The sequence below is a fragment of the Ptiloglossa arizonensis genome, chromosome 13 (assembly GCF_051014685.1).
Source record: "Ptiloglossa arizonensis isolate GNS036 chromosome 13, iyPtiAriz1_principal, whole genome shotgun sequence".
Lineage (NCBI taxonomy): Eukaryota > Metazoa > Arthropoda > Insecta > Hymenoptera > Colletidae > Ptiloglossa > Ptiloglossa arizonensis.
The window spans coordinates 11072831-11092963 of record NC_135060.1 but is presented as its reverse complement, the minus strand read 5'-3'; the positions used below and the strand labels follow the sequence as shown (position 1 = coordinate 11092963).

Genomic DNA, 20133 nt, shown 5'->3' with positions numbered 1-20133 from the left:
AAAGAACAAGGCGGATCGAAACTAGGGAAAAATTGTCACGAATTTAGCTGAATCGCTGTGACTAGTTCACGGTTCTCTGCAGTAACGTGGTCGAGGAGAACGGGCATGCTTCGCTAGGCTCGGGATGATCGATGCGTAAGCCACTAATCTCGCGGCGTGTAATCCCGAAAGCTTGCGTAAATTAAATTGGGAACCCAGCACGAAATTAGGACAGGGCCCATTGCGAGGGATGCGGAGGGGATTCACCGTTGCACGAATCTCGTTCGGAGAATTGTCCGAGTCAGATACGCGACGAGCGATCGATCACGGTTGTCGCTTTTTCCCTTCTACCCGTAGAGGAAAAAGGGACGAAGTGCCGCGAGATCTTCGTTATTGCACGGCGTAAAATTTATGCGCCGATGGAAACGGATTTTTCCCAATGGAAGTCGCGAAACAACGGTACTACGATGCTACGCGTCGCTCGACTGGACGACCACATTGTAAATTTTCGGTACCGGGTTCCTGAAGGATTTAGACGGGAGATTGCATCACGTGCATCGACGATGACGTTGCTGCTGCTGCTGCTGCACCAAAGTTGGCCCCGGATTAAAAATAAATCGCAACGGTTTCTCTCCAGATTCCTTCGAATGCATTTCAACGAGGATCTGGTAAGCAATGGTGAACCATTTTGTGCTAAATTACCAATTGTTAACATTGATGTATATTCGAGAATATTCACGAAAAAAATTTTGCTCCCCAATTGTGGTATATTCTAGAATTCGTTTGAATTTGTACAGTTTCTGGAATTTTCGTTAATTTTATTTAGCGAAATTAACAATATTCTTGTATTATAATTGTTTACTTACTGTATGTATCTGTGAAAGAGAACTTTCAAGCCGTCCTCTTGTGGCTGAGGCGTAATGTAAAAATTGTTACGTTGTGTTTCGAAAGATATATATATATATACACATGATAAAGTATAATTTGTCGCACGAGGGTAGTACGAAAAAGAAGAAATAAAACGTAGGGACAATAAGGGATAACGGATCGTCCATGGTCAGACAACCGTTGTATTTCTTTGAAAATTTTCCTGCGCGTGTTTGAAATAAAAAGAGAACGAAATTAAAACTGGATCTATGGCGTTTGATCGAAAGTTTCTAATTTCATTTGTACAAAATCTCGGATATTTTGTATCCACTGCTCTCTTCGCAATCTTCGAATAAAAGTTACTCGGATTCGTAAAAGTTCCCAAGGAATATAAGGGACCTCCAAGTGACATTTTTACGACCTCAAGTCATCAACGTTATCTAGACGAAACATACATAAACTTTCGCGCGTTGTTATCAAATTTTGTTTACGAAGTTCCCGAGTAGCTCGATCCTTATGATTTTTTCCGACGTGTCGCTTGGAGTTTCACGCGTAAAGTCTCTAAGTTGTAAAACTTAACGTAGCAAGCCTCGTGATGCTTGCAGATCGTTGTTTCGCGCTAATTAAGAAGGACAGATTTGGAGAGGGTGGATGATACGGTTCATTGTATAAAATTTGTATCAAATATTTGATGCAAGAATCCGTTTAGAACCACGTTGCACGGTTTACCATCCAAGAGTGGCAAGATTTTCGATAAACTCGCGGTGATCAAAGTAATAGGCTACGAAAACTTTATACGCAAAGGATAAAGCCGTCCACAACTCGTGCATCAAAATGCCGATCAGCCTTGCTTTTTTCGACCCAGAAACTCAAAATGAGGGAAACTAGGATAGAAGGTTGTAAGCAGGTTTGCATTCCAAAAGCTTGTACACTGTGGATTTCTTGTTAACATTCACCAAAAACCGGCTGGCTCTTGCAAACATTTCGTAACTTTTCAAGAGTTAGTTAGAGAAGCCGGAAAATGTAAAATTTCATGCTCAATTTAACGAAGACGAAGTAAATAGAGAGCTTCAGAAACTTCAAACGATGAATCAGAGCATTTGCGAACAGAAAACTGACGAGTGTAACATGTTGGAGAATACGAACAAGTATTTCTTGAATACGTTGAAAAAAATTGTATTCGGTATGAAATTTGTGTTTCGAGAAAGAACAATCCACTTTATGTGATTTACATGTAAAATTCACCTCGTTGTAAGTCGGAATAAATACGAGTGTAATTATTTCTTCGGTAAATTCCTACTTAAAAATGGTTGCAATTTTTTGTGTTATATAGCTTCTTGAGATCAATATCCGACAGACGTTCGGATAATAAAAAAACCGAAAGATTTTCAGACGAAAGCGAAGCACGATACTTTGAACATCTCGCAAACACGAAGGAATTTTATTCGAAACCAAATACGCAAAAAGTTTTTCCTGGTTTTCTTTACGATAGAACAGATTCTTGGATATAGGTTTCAAGAAAATATAAAATGAAGAACACGAAGAATATTTCGTACAATATTTTTCGAAGAAGTCCAAAAAGACGAAGCGTCTCGATGTTACGAATTCGATGCTAAAAAATCCTCGGAAGTTACTCGACGAATATCCAGGAGGAAATTTTTGCGTCGGTCAACGAATCCAGGTGGAAGTCCTCGCGAGAGACAAACTTCTCGTGACACGTGAAATCCATTTGGCCTGGAAAATCGACCGACCAAAATCTCAACATTTGTTGCTCGAAAGCAGTCGAGTACCGATGGTCTGTTAAGAGGCGAGGTTATTGGTTCGCGATTTCAATCGAACGACTTGATTGTTCTCTGAATCGTTGTTAGGAATTGAATTTCGTGGACATAATGTGTCTGTATGTGTCGCGTGTAGTACAAGAAGCTGCGAGGTACGTTCGGAAGATTCCAAGCGGAAATCTTCGTGAGACGACGTGTCGTGTTGACGTTCTGAATCGTGATGGATGGCGCCCAGAGGCTGGTTCGAATTTCGATGAAAATTCATTGGTTACCAGGGCACCCGATCAAGTTGCGACGAATTTCGAAAGAACTGACCGTAAAATTTTTGATTAAAATGTATTACGTTCGTTCGACGAGCTGAATTTCGAAAGAGTTTGAAATATTTTACCCCACGACTGCGAAGATTCCCCGTATCGATAATTTAAGTTTCGAACGAATATTTTATCCTCTGAATCTTTTTGAAGATTCTTTTCGTATTTTTTTTTTTATAATTTTGAGTCGATTGAACTTGTGTTTCTTATAATTTTTAGCGGAACGTTTACAGCAGAATACCTATTTAGTTCGTTGTAACGCGTTGTGCGTTGATTCGGATATGATTTGAAAATTGTTCAGATCTCTTACAGTTAGCATAAAAAAAATAAAATGGTTTTAAGTACATTTACGAAATACAGTACTGTTTTATTAATGTACAGGTTGAGAATTTTTCTTAATCTTTCATTCTAACTCCAGAATTCTCACAGAAGAGAATACGAAGAATTTGCTAATTTTTTTAATACCCTATCTCGTAAATTCGAAAATATTTTTATCATCTTGAGCAATCCTTGGCGACCGTTTCCGTTTACCGACTGAAAACTTCGCGAAATGTAGAAGAGGCAAAGTAAATGGTCGAAGTAGATACAGAGATGAAACTTTTCCAGGTCCCCCGAAAAGTGCGCTTCGTCGTTTTGCATTTAATTAACTGGGCGTGATTCTGACATAAGTGGATCTAGATTTAGAGTTAACTGGATGTTATTAAAACTTTTAATTCAAGTTTCGAGTGTATTTCTTGTGACTTTATATAACGGTAAAGCGAAGAATCGTTGGAAATAAATGTCACCGAGTGTCACGAGTATTAACATTAATTGAAAACTACATACAGATTCGCTTGTGCGATCAAGAATAATAAAAACGAAAAGTTTGCTCAAGTTTCATTGCCTCTATCAACATTTAATTACAACTTATCAAAAGATGTACGTACCTCCTGATAATAACAACCGTCCACGAAAGAAACCGTAACTAAAATTATTTTAGTTTCTTTCCACGTAAATATACAGAGGAAGATCCCAACACTGTGAAGACTTTTTCATTCTCGTCGTTAAGATTAATTATCATACATACATTTTCGAACGCAACTTCGTTTGTTTAGCTTCGTTAAATCGATAGGGACAAGCCTCGGTGCTTTTCGAATTGAGAAGCACGTGGGGACAATGCGTTGGACCGGTGAAATCGATCATTTTCGTTAATTGAGCCTCGAAAGTTCTATCGATACATTTTAACGTCTTGCGGATGTAACGGAGGACAAGTAACAGTTCTGGATAGAATCTGCCAGAAATTCGTTATCGACGCGTGTACTATATTCGTGTTCCGGGTCTCCGGGTCGCTTGTCATAACGTTTACACGCGCTCCTCCCCGGGAGGAGCTCAGAATTATGAGCCCGTTTAATTACGTTCCTGTGTGCCTATCATTGTTCGACAATGCGCACTGTCGCGTGAATGCGGGCGTAACGTGGCAATGGAAGCTCAACGACCAGCGTCAACCGAACATTTTCGAACGTTTCTGAAGCGAAACGAATGCTTCTGAAACAGACGGGTACGATGACCGACCACTTCGTTAAGTTTATCCTACCCACAAAACACAATTAGAATCAATTTCGAAAAACCACACGAATAAAACGAGGATCTATTTGTTTTGTAATCGTGATCCGGTTCGGTTTGTTCGCACCTTTAGTCGACCGATAAAATAACAAGGTTATTGTGGAAATAAAAATACGCCACTCAGCTCTTATTCAAACAAATATGAAAAATGTGATTGTTCTTTGCTCACTCGAAAACGAAATTAGCAATAGAATAATTATTTTATTAATTGTTAATGGTATAGAAAATTAATTTGCGCGTATAATTGTACGGTTTCGAACTTTACGATTCGACCGTATCGTAGATTACGAGCTTATGTATACCCGAAGAGAACCGTGTATACATGCAAATAAATATGGATAAAAGTAATACGGGGAGTTGGTTGGAAGATAAAAGTTTCCATGGTATTACACAGCTTGTTAGAACTTCATGGATACGAAATGTGAAACAGTGTTTATTTAAGATCGAAAGTTGGTCTTTGACGGTCCGAAGTAAACAAACGGGGCTCGACATTGTCGGTTTTGGAACCGTGGAACCTGCACTGGACGATTACAGACTAGGAAGACCGAAAGCAAACGAACATCGAAATTGATACAGTCTCGAATTCATAAGATTCGACCGAAACGATTAAAATACTCGCTGGAGCGTATTTGAACGCTTCGTGTCTTTTTCGAACAGGTTGTAACAACAGTAAGTACGTTGAAATTATTCATAGGAAAGCTATACAATTTTCTCGCCGTTAATCGCGAAAAAATCTTCGAATTTAAACGTTACAGATTCCCACAATATTAAATTTAGCAATTTAGCTTTGCACATTAGGGGTGTGCACGATCTCGAAATTCTACACATTTTAAATTTAAAATACTCGGTGAATTTACGTGTCACATCTTTTTCTATCTTGCATAGAAAACCAAAGAATTCTTCATTCGGTTTGGTGTATTTGATAATAGCGAAAGAACTAAAAGTTCAACTGCGTTAATCTCAGAATTTAGATTAAGGTTCGACGTACAAAAAATGGGAGACTATACTTATGGTAAGACAACATTGTTATCGTGAACAAAAAAAAATTCACTTCGTTAACATGGACGAAGCGAACAGTCGGAATGGAAACAACCAGTCGTTGTAAAAACGACGATCATGGTGCAAATTAAACAACGGAAATTCCAACTCCAGAAACACGGGGAGGAATACTTATTTCGATCGAAGTAACGTCGATAGTGATACGAGAGATAATGCAATTACAGTTATTGTAGGGAGAAAGAGTCTCGGATTAAGCAGAATATGGTACTCGTAAGTATTAGGTTGTTTGGAAAGTCATTTCGTTTTTTTGGGTGAAAATGAAACACGATTTTTTCAGAGCGTATAAACATTTTATTAAATTATATTATATATTCTCCATTTTGGAAAACGAAAGCACTTTCCGAACAACCCAATAGAATGCGGACAACCTCGACTAATTTTGTCTCACAAAGTTCAACTATAACGTCTAACCCGACACTGTTCTTTTCCATTGAATGCTATCTGTAACATACGTATACACACAGGTACATACGGAAAAACATTATTTTATATTTGGATAAACGCGATTAAAGGCCAACTGTAACGTCCGATCTAATACCATTTTTCTCTATAGAATATCATTTGTAACGTATACACACACGTACGTACGAATAAACATTATTTTATATTTGAATAAACGCGATTAAAGGCCAACTGTAACGTCCGATCTAACATCATTTTTCTCTGTAGAATATCATTTGTAACGTATGTACACACGTACGTACGAATAAACATTATTTTATATTTGAATAAACGCGATTAAAGGCCAACTGTAACGTCCGATCTAATACCGATTTTTCTCTGTAGAATATCATTTGTAACGTATGTACACACGTACGTACGAATAAACATTATTTTATATTTGAATAAACGCGATTAAAGGCTACTGTGTATCAACTGCAACGTCCGACCCGATACTGTTTTTTCCCTTAAAATAGCATCTGCAACTTATACACACATATACGTACGTACGGAGAAAACATTTTTTTATATTTGTATAAACACGGTTAGTAGTTGACTGCACGAATTCCGCAATTTTTCCTGCTTCGTATTCGTTTTCATCCAATTACTTCCGCGCGGCGCGTACTTTTCTATTAAAGCCCGGATTATGCGGTGGAAATTCTCGCGCGAACCACCAACGGTGTTATCCCGCGTAGTCCGTAATTGGGCTCTTAAAGCGTTGGACGAAATTGGATAGGAGAATAATGCCGTTGTTGCTCGCCACGGAATTGATGTAAATCGATGGTTTTCCGTGGACACGTCGCGTCGTATACGGCTTACGAGCTTGCTCCTCTGTCTTCATTTGCAAGCCGCGGGAAGACTTTTCACTTGGCCGCGTTTACGTACGACCGAAATAAATCTGGCCCGCTGTTTTGTCGCGGTGAACGAGTTCGTTGCTCGTCCATGCGGAATGGAAAATATTCTCGAACGGGAATAGTAAATCGGAATAACGCGTCACCGGTGGTTACGAGGTCGTGGAAACTCTTGATCGGTTCTTGGGGTGGTGGGGAGGTGTGTATGTATGTGTGTGTGTGTGTGGAATTTTCACATTTGGAAATTAACCGATTTATTTTTCCACGGCTAATATAAAAAGTGTTTATTAAAAATTAAGAAACCCGTTGTTTTAGAAGCATTGTATAATACATAGATAAAGCGATCAAGCCTTGGAAACTTTTGTCAAGAATTTCAGGAGCAAGTATATATAATACTTTCGATATATTAATTCGTTTTGGGTTATTTGTAAAAAATTGTCCTTGTATCTTTAAAATCGGAGAAATGTTGGATCTATGTTCAGACGACCTTTCTTCGTTCTTAAGATCGGTAAAATACACGTGTAAATTTTGAATCGTGTTCTATTTAGCGATCGTACGAGTGTTCGCTACGATGATTCCACGTTATCGTCGGGAAATTTCATTCCTTGAACCGCAAAGTGTGTATACGTGTACATGACAGACGGCTAGTGGCACAAGCGATTATCCAGCCGTGGGACACGTCGTTTAATTCTGATTCGTGATCATTAAGTGTGTAATTAACAGAGGCTTGTTGATTAGCGTGGACGCTCTCTGGTCAACAAACGTAATTTGACCGGTGAAACGTTGACTGATCCAACGGCAAAAGGCACCTTTGGTCGTGAAATGTGGCTCAAAACGGACAATGAACGCGTTTGTTCGTTGGTTGATGGGTAAATAATACGGATTGATTCGAGCGCGTGAGAAAACTGACAAAAATATTCTGGGGCACGAAATCGAGGAAAAATTAATTTTTATCGACATTTTCGCGATCGACGATGCGGTGCTTTGCAAATTTTTCCGACCGCGAGTCATTTCAACGAACTGCATAACTTAGCGACCCATTACTTCTGTCAATAATCCATTAGTACTTTTCGTAATACACTCGGTTATATCGAAGTGAATTTAACGATCTGCAACACCGTGACCTTCAAACTTTGAAGGTCAAACCATCTGCAACAACACGACCTTCAAAGATTTGACGTTCAGACGAGCTATAAAAACATGATTTGTAAAAGACCATTGAGACGAAAATTGAAGTCGAGGAAACGTAAACCTTTCGAGAGGGTATTGACAATTTCTGAAGAGTCTGTTACCGTACTTTCACGTTTCTAATGATCGATGGTGTGACATAATCTTACAACGCGACTGTTCCACGCGATAGTATCTACATGTGTTCATTAATATCGATAGGCATTAATTCTCCAGCATTGCATCGAGATATTGGTATTGATAAGATGTACTGCTCGACAAGCTGTAAATTACAAGGTGATATCGAAAAATATCGAACAGAATCGATACTCGGTCGGTTAATCGACAAAGGTAACCATCGCACATTCGTCACTTCGCGAAAGTATCATTAACTTTGGGTACTTCCATCTGTTGTAGGGTGAAAAGAAGATCAATCTCCGGTTAAGGAAACCGTGATGTCGTGAGTAGGTAGAATGTGGACACAGTTGAGTAATTTTTGTTTAGTCACAGGCCTTACGAAGGAAGACTAGAACGCCTGATCCAATACGACCGACAATTCCTTCTGGGACTAATCTTCCTTTAAGTTCTTGATCCGGAACTTAATCTTCCTCCTTATAATACGCACCAAAGCAGTGGGGTCGTTCGGGGAGTCTGTAATTATATAAATTCTGCGTTTCGAATGTAAAGATTTAACTCAGTTACCGTTTCTCACCAATTAGATCCTTTTTACTATTTTCAATATATTTACCATACAATCGTTATCTTCTCGGTAATATAAGATATTGGTATCGATAAAGTATTCGTTTCAAAAGGGTCTGTATCGAAAATTGATCCCAAGATTTCGATACCTTTCAATACCACCTCCCAAGTTCTTTGGTATCGAACTGCACGAGCGTTGTTGATACCTAATCGTATCAGTCCCCATTGCTAAGTAAACACAATCGCTCGAAGGCAATTGTACACCCTACCAAGAAGCACGATACTTGTCGCGAGCTTAGGAAAAACCACCAGCATCCTCGCGGACACGTTTCGCGCGACTGTGGAACGATACTTTTTCGTCGAGTGTACACACTCGTGAATGTAAATACGAAACTAATCGACATCGAGTGGATGGTCGTGCGCGGTAATTCTCAACGCGTGCAAAAATAGAAAAATGATCATTGCGGGATCGGAGAAAAATGGAGGAATAGAATTTAACGCTACAACTACCATCGGTGAACGAATTTCAATTTGTCATTGATCGCACAGGTAACTTCGAAGTTAGATGGAGAAAGGGCAAATTGATTTTCGAGTACCATTACTTGTCTATTTCGATTATTGTTCACGAATATTGTAGAGAAAGACATCGTTGATATTTGAGTAATTTTAGAAAGAAGTTTGATCAGGTTTAATTGATCCCATTGATAGTTCCAGTACTGGTGGTCAAAGAATTCCTATTTGTCACAGATCACACAGGTAACTTCGAAGTTAGACGGAGAAAGGGCAAATTGATTTACTAGTACCATTACTTGTCTATTTTGATAATTGTTCACGAATATTGTAGAGAAAGACATCGTTGATATTTGAGTAATTTTAGAAAGAAGTTTGATCAGGTTTAATTGATCCCATTGATAGTTCCAGTATTGCTGGTCAATGAATTCCTATTTGTCACAGATCACACAGGTAACTTTGAAGTTAGATGGTGAAAAGGAAAATTAATTTACGGGTACCATTACTTGTCTATTTAGATAATTGTTCACGAATATTGTAAGCAAAGACAATTATCGTTGATAATTGAGTACTTTTAAAAAGAAGCTTGAAACAGGTCAAATTGACTCCTTTGCTAGTTCTAGTGTTAAAACGTGGAAGACCGTTGCACCGAATTTGGTCTTCGATTGGCACTCTTTGGCGACCACCAGCAGGTGAAAAGGTTAACGTGTAAAACATTCGGTGCATTGGTGACCAGCCGTGCGCCTCTCACGAACAGAATCGGCCCGATCAATGAAAAATATGTTCGCAGATCGTGCACGTATACGGTAACAAGCGGCTGGCCTCCTAATGGATATCCTACGCTCCATGAATGCAAGGATCGATCAATAAAGAGCGATTGCCACGAATGAGCAACCTTCCTCGCCCGGTGTTCACCGTTTCTGTCTGCGCGGAGTGTCGTTTGATTGACGGCCCGCCTCGATACAGGAATTCTCTTCAGAAAATACTGTAATTTGTACAAGCCACGTAGCCGCGGGTGCTTTCGAGGCGAAACGTTCGAGAAATTTAATTTTAATTGTCCTGGAATGGACGCTAATGGCCACTGTCGATCGCGTTAAATAATGTATAATAAACTTGAACAATGTTTCCCGATCGTATTAATTATTTCGCGATCAGTTCACGGGAATTCGCGACAATACTGAGAACACGGCGACGCGATGAACCTGGCGAGGGCGATGTTTCGAAACGACGATCGTCCAGTGAAATACAGGGTGGTTCGAAACTTTGCACACGGGATTTTATAAGTGGAATCTCGGAGGGATCTCTGTGAAATGACTTTGTTCGTAAAATGTGTTCTATACGGGTGTTCTTGTATCGAGAACATATTGTGAAATGACTTTGTTCGTAAAATGTGTTCTATACGGGTGTTCTTGTATCGAGAACATATTCTTTTTGGAACAGAGACCAGTATTTTACGCGGATATATATTATTTCGGTGATTAGTCGGTAAAAGTATAGGTAAAATACTTAATATTGTAATCCGATTTCTCGAGGAAAATTAAAAATTTGTTTTTTAATTGTAAAATTATTAGAAGTAGACGGATAGTAACGATTACGATTGAAAGAAACGATGAAATTATACAAATTTCAGAAAAGGGAAATAGTTTCTTAACCTCGATGAAATGTAGAACGGAATTTTGATGTTGTAAAAGTATTGTGAATATTATTTTACAATGTACCGCGGAAATATGATATTGATTTCGATGAAACGAAGACCGTAATGAATGCACGAACCAAATGTAGTAATAAATGATTTGAATATTTTTAACGGTGTTATTATAATTTCGAAATTCTCTTCGAAAATCATCTACGATACCGAACTTTCTTAAATAACTAGGTTCGGTATAGGTGATGACAATTAGAGGCAATTATCGACGAGAGAGAAATATCGACTTTATTTTGAAGTGAGTTTAAAACAATGTGGAAGATGAAACGAAGGTTTCATCCTTCTGTGAGAGAGTATCGAAGCAGACGCGATCAATGATGCGAATGATCACAGTTCAAAGACGGTATTCGGAGGAAGTTCGTAAAACTTCGCTATTTTTCCGAGCGTAAATCCTTTGGTAAATTGGTCAATCTTTCGCAAACGCTTCTCCCAGTTTCCTGGATCATCCAGATTTCGTTTCGTTTAAAAAGTTCCAATGTCGGGATATATTATCAATATAATAAACACTTCCCCGTAAAGAATTCCAGTTCGTTTAAATTCCAAAGAAGTATGCCGGGCATTTAAGAATACATTGAACGGGAACGTCTGCGAAGAATTATTATTATCCCGGACTCGCGTTCGGGTTTAAAATTTTAGAGTATAACCACGATAATGTAAATCTTTCCAAAACGAATTTTCATTTCACGTAATTGCTTGTGCGTACGATACATCCGCGAGACATCCAATTTCGTGTGTCAATCACAATGACGAGTCAACATTTGTTAAGAGGCGAAAACGAATGTAGTAATGTCATTGTGTAGAGTTGTTAATTAAATTTCCCATTTTATGATTTGCTACACACCGGTATTCAATGAAATTGGACTTTTTGTCCGACGAAACTGGCAATTATATTAATCATTTGTGGAGCATTCTGTATAATTTACTAGATTGTTCGATATGTTTTGTCGTACGATCAAATTTATTGAACAGTATAGTACTAGGTTGTTCAATAATATTATACTTCGTGGATGGTCAAATCGTTTTAATATTTCTTCTTGCATTACTTATCGTTGACTGCACGTTTTTTAAATCTTCGATGCTTCGTATTCATCCTGCAGTTTCTTTTGTAAATAAATTTCAATTACTTTCGACGACAAAGAGTAACAAAATAATCTGATACAAAAACCTTTCGAGGACCCTCATCCATTATTAACAGAACTGATACTTTTCTATATCACTGGTATCGTTAAATTCTGCAATTCTATACTCGATACTCTTTCATTTTCCCTGATATTATTCACCAACATTCGATAATGCACACTTGTGTGCAATATTCATTAGTTTTTAGAATACTCTCTATCAACATTCATTGATATTCGTTCTTAGCATTTATCCTTCGCTACAATTACTTTCCAGTATTTATTATCGTTGAATATACAATTTCAAGATTTTATAAAACTGTGTCCAGTAATCCTAACGATAGAAATTTCACGATCGTGATCTTTCGTTAGAAACTGTCCAAACGAATATCGGTCGAGCTCGACAAACGCGATTAATCCCTGTCGGTTTTTGTTCGGGAGAAACTCAAGGAAAATTTACATAAACTTGAACGCTCTTCATCCAAGAAATTAATCAATTTGTTCGCCACTTTTGCGCATCAGGATCCACGGTGTAAACGATCGGAAATACGTCTTCGTGGTACACGGTTCGGTTGCAGCAACCTTATCTACTCGTAACGATAAAATGGAAGGCAGGCAACGCGGTAATCAGGATCGTTCGGGGCGACTTGACTTTCGCGCAAGATTTATGACTGCTGGTGATGTAACATGCGCAAGGACCGGAAAATCTAGTTAAGAGGATCTTCTTATTTGCTGCACTTTTTACATACTTGAATCGCGGGAGTGTTACAACGAACGAATTACATAGCACAGGTCAAAAAGTTCCCGCGATAACAGCGATAGATAAGTCGTCGGGGGAAAAAAGCATATTCTTTTTCGGAGTAGTTTCCAACGAGCTGAATGCACTCCTCGTAATGTTGCTTCAAAGCAACCATTTCACTGGAAATGCCATTCGTTGCATTTGGGTTTGAAAAGAAGTCGAAACGATGGGAGAGTGATTTTTTGGTACGTTGAAAAGTGGAATTAAAATATAATTATCGTACGTTAAAGACAACATTGCAAACACGACTTTAACTTTTTATCCGGAAAATATACTTATTATTGCAGCTATATTCCATTAAAAATTTAATTGAGATTAGATATGGATTTTGTAATTGAATATTTCTCGTTCGATGGTAGATCGAATCATGGAATCTAGTCTGCACTTTGACAGGCAAAAGGTGAGAAAATATTCGCGACTTTTTCTCGTTGCAAAGAGAACAGAAAACACGTATAAACGTTCGTAGAAGTTGTAACGAGATAATCGACTGTGCACGTATCGTTGTTAGATATTATACTTTCACACGTACATTTTATAGGTAATTTCAAATTTGAGGAAACAAATTTCAGATGGATTCAGATGGAAACAAATTTAATTTTTTCGTTATTTAACGATTTTATTTATTGTATTAAAGATCTGGATGGCCACCACTCGTAAAGAAAAATCTATGCAAACAATTCTAATACATTGATGATGGTAATCTCATAGTTTGGAGTACATTCTACATCGATACTACCACTAGCCCTTTCGTAAAAATCAAACGAATCACGAATGGTAGATTGATTTGCTAGAGAATCATTTACCGGTGTTTGTAGAAGAAGATCAAAGATTAAGTGGATTTTTTAACAAGCTAATGGTGTCGTCGATACCAGCGATGCAACTATATAACTACTTTGGGATTATGAAATCGATGTGTTGGTATGGCAGACATGTTCTCTTGACCAAAAGCCGATGGAAAACATGCGAGGCATTATCGTTCGAAAGGTTTATGTTGGAAACAAGCAATATCGGAAGCATACTGGAGTTGTAAACTACGATTATAACAACGTAGAATCAGGTAAGAAAAGAAATGCCACGAAATTTGATCCAAAGTGTAACTAAATTTTTGAAATTGAGAATGTAGAAAATTTAGGTCAGGACTCGTGATAATTATAAAGGAAACTTTCTTGCGCGCGAATCGTACATAAATCTCATTGACTACAATTTTCTTAGAATTTCAGGCAAAATTCACGGTACAACTTTTCAGAAATATTTAAACCTACGTTTAACGATATTTTTCTTACTGAAAATTTCACTGATTATTGGATCCAAAGATAGCGTTCTTCCGTTCGATGACACTGTGTAGAGTGGATATACACACATGCTTTTAAGTTTATTAAAAGTCGTATATCGTAATAGGACACGCGACGTTATCGAATACATAACCATGGTATTGCTGGATTAGTAATAAAATTACTTGTTCCTGAAGTTTAGAGAGCAACTTCCAAACAGTTCGTTAATTGTCTTACAGACAATTCATTTAGAACATAATAAATCATTAACATGTACAACTATATATGTTACGTAAATTAACACTTCTCAATAAACAAGGGAACAAGATCATAATTAGTTTCCAAACCTAATAGACCAAAGTTTCACTTTTCCAGGCTAAATACACACATCTTCTTCGCACGTGAGGAGAGGGTCCCTGAACGAATAGAATCTGCCATAACTTCGAACACAATCTTCTCGCGTGCGTATTATACTCGAATTTAGTTAATTACATATTTCTTAGCTTCCGTAGAATTTACGGTACTCAAACTTTGCAAGCAATAATTTTTTTTTAAATTTCGAACGCCCACACTTAGCGAAGTTTCTCACTAAAAATTGTATCGTCTGTCGGATTCGAAGTTACCCTTCTTTCGTTCAGTGACACCGTGCGAAGTAGATTTCGTAGATAAATAAATTTTTTATTATCCAAAGTGTGGTTTGAGTTCTATACACGAGTTTCGTTAATTGTATCTCCCTTAGCTTTCGTAAAATTCACGGTATCTAAACTTTGTAAGCATTAATTATTCAAAAATTTTCTACAGTTCACACTTAGCGAAATTTTTCTCATTAAAAATTGCATCGCCTGTCGGACTCGAGAAGATACCCTTGTTTCGTTCGGTGACACCGTGCGAAGTAGACTTCGTAGATAAATAAATTTTTTATTATCCAAAGTGTGGTTTGAGTTCTATATACGAGTTTCGTTAATTGTATCTCCTTAGCTTTCGTAAAATACACGGTACCTAAACTTTGTAAGCAATAAATTTGAAAAATTTTCTACAGTTCACACTTAGCGTAATTTTTCTCACTAAAAATGTTGGAATGATGCAATAATTTTTGAAAAATTTTCTACAGTTCACACTTAACGTAATCTTTCTCACTAAAAATTGCATCGCCCGTCGGATTCAAAGTTACCCTTCTTTCGTTCGGTGACATCGTGCGAGTAGACTTCGTACATAAATAAATTTTTTATTATCCCAAGTGTGGTTTAAGTTCTATACACGAGTTTCGTTAATTGTATCTCCTTAGCTTTCGTAAAATTCACAATACCTAAACTTTGTAAGTAATAATTTTTGAAAAATTTTCTACAGTTCACACTTAGCATAATTTTTCTCACTAAAAATGTTGGAATGATGCAATAATTTTTGAAAAATTTTCTACAGTTCACACTTAACGTAATCTTTCTCACTAAAAATTGCATCGCCTGTCGGATCCGAAGTTACCCTTCTTTCGTTCAGTGACACCGTGCGAAGTAGATTTCGTAGATAAATAAATTTTTTATTATCCAAAGTGTGGTTTGAGTTCTATACACGAGTTTCGTTAATTGTATCTCCCTTAGCTTTCGTAAAATTCACGGTATCTAAACTTTGTAAGCATTAATTATTCAAAAATTTTCTACAGTTCACATTTAGCGAAATTTTTCTCACTAAAAATTGCATCGCCTGTCGGATTCGAGAAGATACCCTTGTTTCGTTCGGTGACACCGTGCGAAGTAGACTTCGTAGATAAATAAATTTTTTATTATCCAAAGTGTGGTTTGAGTTCTATACACGAGTTTCGTTAATTGTATCTCCTTAGCTTTCGTAAAATACACGGTACCTAAACTTTGTAAGCAATAATTATTCAAAAATTTTCTACAGTTCACACTTAGCGTAATTTTTCTCACTAAAAATGTTGGAATGTTGCAATAATTTTTGAAAAATTTTCTACAGTTCACACTTAACGTAATCTTTCTCACTAAAAATTGCATCGCCTGTCGGATTCGAAGTTACCCTTCTTTCGTTCAGTGACACCGTGCGAAGTAGATTTCGTAGATAAATAAATTTTTTATTATCCCAAGTGTGGTTTAAGTTCTATACACGAGTTTCGTTAATTGTATCTCCTTAGCTTTCGTAAAATTCACAATACCTAAACTTTGTAAGTAATAATTTTTGAAAAATTTTCTACAGTTCACACTTAGCATAATTTTTCTCACTAAAAATGTTGGAATGATGCAATAATTTTTAAAAAATTTTCTATAGCTCACACTTAACGTAATTTTCCTCACTAAAAATTGCATCGCCTGTCGGATCCGAAGTTACCCTTCTTTCGTTCGGTGACATCGTGCGAAGTAGATTTCGTAGATAAATAAATTTTTTATTATCCAAAGTGTGGTTTGAGTTCTATACACGAGTTTCGTTAATTGTATCTCCTTAGCTTTCGTAAAATACACGGTACCTAAACTTTGTAAGCAATAATTATTCAAAAATTTTCTACAGTTCACACTTAACGTAATCTTTCTCACTAAAAATTGCATCGCCTGTCGGATTCGAAGTTACCCTTCTTTCGTTCGGTGACACCGTGCGAAGTAGACTTCGTACATAAATAAATTTTTTATTATCCCAAGTGTGGTTTAAGTTCTATACACGAGTTTCGTTAATTGTATCTCCTTAGCTTTCGTAAAATTCACAATACCTAAACTTTGTAAGTAATAATTTTTGAAAAATTTTCTACAGTTCACACTTAGCATAATTTTTCTCACTAAAAATGTTGGAATGATGCAATAATTTTTAAAAAATTTTCTATAGTTCACACTTAACGTAATTTTCCTCACTAAAAATTGCATCGCCTGTCGGATCCGAAGTTACCCTTCTTTCGTTCGGTGACATCGTGCGAAGTAGATTTCGTAGATAAATAAATTTTTTATTATCCAAAGTGTGGTTTGAGTTCTATACACGAGTTTCGTTAATTGTATCTCCTTAGCTTTCGTAAAATACACGGTACCTAAACTTTGTAAGCAATAATTATTCAAAAATTTTCTACAGTTCACACTTAACGTAATCTTTCTCACTAAAAATTGCATCGCCCGTCGGATCCGAAGTTACCCTTCTTTCGTTCGGTGACACCGTGCGAAGTAGACTTCGTAGATAAATAAATTTTTTATTAGCCAAAATGCGGCTAGGAGGATTTGAGTTACGACATCGTGGAGAACAGCAAACTGGGAACAACATTCCCCGGCAGATAACGATCCATCCGCGGCAAAATATACGGAAATATGGAACCATTTGGATGAAACGGCCCTGTGTATCCCCGTTACAATGTGCTTCCCCTTTGAGACCACGCCAGAATCACGTTATACGGAGACCGCAAGCCACTAAGGCGGCGCTTGCAGCAAGTGGGTGGACGATAGACAACCTTAACCCAGCTGCCGTAATATATAGAAAGGAGCCATCGAAGTCTCGAAAGGTTGCAACTGCCGGTAGCGTATATTTCTTGAAATCCGACGATTTATCAAGATCTCAAGGAGGACGTCGATAGCCGTGGTCTCCTCGCGACTTGAGTTCTTTTTTTTTTACTAATCGATCGATACGACGCGGCGCGACACAATATTTCACGATTCTGGGGAGTAACAGGACGATATTTTTCCATTGTGGAACTGTTGCGATTTTTGGGGGATTTCTGTCCGCGCGTGCGGCAACTTAGTTCGTGCTGTGCGTTTAGAACAGTGTTTCTCGAAATAGGTGCGTTCTTAAATTTTTAACGACGAATAATACGAAAACTTAAACATCTATCGATTTATTAAACTCCAATGTTTAATCGAGTATTATTTTTAAATATATAGTGGATCCTTGGTCGTTCGGAAAGACTTTTCGTTTTCCAAAATGGAGAATATACAATTTGATAAAATGTTCATACACTCTAAAAAAATCGTATTTTATTTTTACCAAAGAAAACGAAATGACTTTCCGAACAACCCAATATTTTGTATCAATGCATCGAAAATTCGTAACGATGAGAGTATATTTTTTCTGGTATCGTTCTAACTTTTTACAGGGACTAATAATTGCTTTCTGTAAAGTAAATAGTTTGATTACGAATATCCATTCGCAATTGTGAACGATTGCCTCGGTATCATTGTAAACGATAAGTTGAACACGTAGAGAATTAAATTACGGGCAATCTTCTACTTTCTGTGTCAAAAATGTTGCGGTATGTGAAAGTAAATAACAAATGTATCTGCAGTTGTCGCTACATTTTCTGTAGCTCCCCTTTCTCGCATCTAAGTGTTGAAGTGTTTTGCGAGAGTTATATAATATTATTGGATGCGATCCAAGATTGCAGGATTTGCCACTTGGATGACCTAAGATCAGTATTTATTCCAAATGTTTGTAATGTTTTCGTCAAGGACAGAATACGAATTACAGTGATTTAAAAAAGACGATATTTCGTTAAAAGGTGTGTACCATTTAATAGCGACGAAGAGATTATAATTTTTATCTTTCGACAATTTTATTGTCAGTCTCACCTTTGATTTATAATTCAGATTGCACTTAAAGAAAATGTAGGTCGATCATTTAGTATTTTTATGCTACATACATTTCGTGATACAATCCAAATGATGGATATTTAAAAAGGAATACAAAAATGTTTGATAAAAAGTAAAAAAGTAATCTTCATTAGGAAAAGATTTTTAGACTTTTGTAGGGAGAAAATCGAAAAGTGTTCTATAAACTGAACGTTCTGTTGATTTATAGAATTTTCCTAGAAAAATATTCTATACAAGTATACTATATTATTCTTTCTTCCTTTCGTCTCACCGTTTTTAATGTTATTGTACAGACTGCGCTTCAAATTTCACTAGAACGGACAATGTTTTGCAAAGCCATTTATGTGTAACACCGATAAGAATTTGTTGAAAATATATATGCATGGGAGGGTACGAGTTCAAAACGATAAAAACAATGAAGAATAGAGAATAAAAAAATATCGATTCTGTGCGAAGAGGAAGAAGTGTATTCGACAAAAATGTATTGACAAATTTCCCGAATTCTTTGAAATAATATTTTGCAAACACGTTATATATCGTTTAGAAATAATTATTGTATTTTATTTTTCATTTTAGAACAGTACTTTTATACAGACAGCGCTAAGTAAGCAAACTTTATACGAGCTGCAAGTAGAACAAGTTAACCATTTAGGCGACTCTGATTTATCACAGTTTGTCGTAAGAATGTTTCTAGTAAAAATCGCGTTGTGTTTTTAATTTTTCAATGATATCTCTATCTAGACAGCGTCAAGTAGTCGATCTTCATACGGGTTGCAAGTAGAATGAGTCAACAATTTACGCGACACTGATTTACCGCAATCTGTCGTAAGAACGTTACTGAACTTACAAAGATCCATATCGAACCAAAACGAAGAGAATTAAAAATACAAGCGAGCGATAGACCAATAAAGGAGTAAAGTTCCAGGAATATTTGTTCCACCGGTCATAATCTGTTATCAGCTTTTACTCCCCTTGGCAAGGAATTCAATTTATCAGTTGCAATTACATTTTCTTGCTTCGAGAGACCAGAGATTTCGTGTCGAGATGTTCTCAAGCATCTTGAAAGGAAAACTAACGGACATTCGTGACGTGTAATAAAAAATGAATAATAAAGTCGATAAGAAATATGCTCGCCGAAGTATTGTTTTATCGTTCGGTGCAACTGTTACGAAAATTTAACGGCGTTTATTATATTATTGAACTTTTGTTCTGCTTTCACCTTTTTAAGGAGAAGAAATCCTTTCGCGAGTCTCGTTTAGATTCTTCGTTAAAATTCAAACGAATTAAGATCTACGATAGGGTGTTGCTTATTAACGATGACCGATTACACCGGTTGATATAGCTATACACACATGCGGCGCGAATTTATTTCCGCGAGTGTTGATCAGATAGGGAAGTAGCGTGTTGGGTTTAC

At 37.0% G+C, this 20133-nt stretch overlaps 2 protein-coding genes and 1 long non-coding RNA gene across 6 annotated transcripts in view; 2 read left to right on the top strand and 1 right to left on the bottom strand.

Annotated features, from left to right (window-relative positions):
- The window catches only part of 5-ht7 (5-hydroxytryptamine receptor 7), a 253640-nt gene that overhangs the window by 20796 nt on the left and 212711 nt on the right, over positions 1–20133 (bottom strand). The window lies entirely within an intron of this gene.
- Positions 1–20133, top strand: part of Bic (bicaudal) — an 82947-nt gene that overhangs the window by 30176 nt on the left and 32638 nt on the right. The gene's annotated exons all lie outside the window — the stretch shown is intronic.
- On the top strand, positions 226–10093 carry LOC143154041 (uncharacterized). The gene is made up of 2 exons (XR_012993965.1): positions 226–647; positions 10055–10093. It is a non-coding gene; the product is annotated as an uncharacterized LOC143154041 (long non-coding RNA).